Genomic DNA, 296 nt, shown 5'->3' on the forward strand with positions numbered 1-296 from the left:
CAAGGCGGAATGACATGAGGCAGAAAAGAAGGTGCAGAGAGAGCGAAGTCCCGCCGAGAAACAGGCCAATCCTTCAGGCGGCATGGCAGAAAGCCTGCAGCAGGCGAGCGAGCCAGGGCTCGCGACAAGCTTCAATCGAGGCCCTCAAAGCGTTCAGCATGACCGCCCATGTCAGTATCCTCGAATTTTTTCAATCGCATCGCCGCGCGCGGAATCATATTTGATGTCTATCTTGTCTCTCCGACGTATTGCCTTGGATTGTTTATGTCCAGGAAGGAGGGACTTCGCTTGTTTGT

The sequence above is a fragment of the Penaeus monodon genome, chromosome 22 (assembly GCF_015228065.2).
Source record: "Penaeus monodon isolate SGIC_2016 chromosome 22, NSTDA_Pmon_1, whole genome shotgun sequence".
In the NCBI taxonomy this organism is placed as follows: domain Eukaryota; kingdom Metazoa; phylum Arthropoda; class Malacostraca; order Decapoda; family Penaeidae; genus Penaeus; species Penaeus monodon.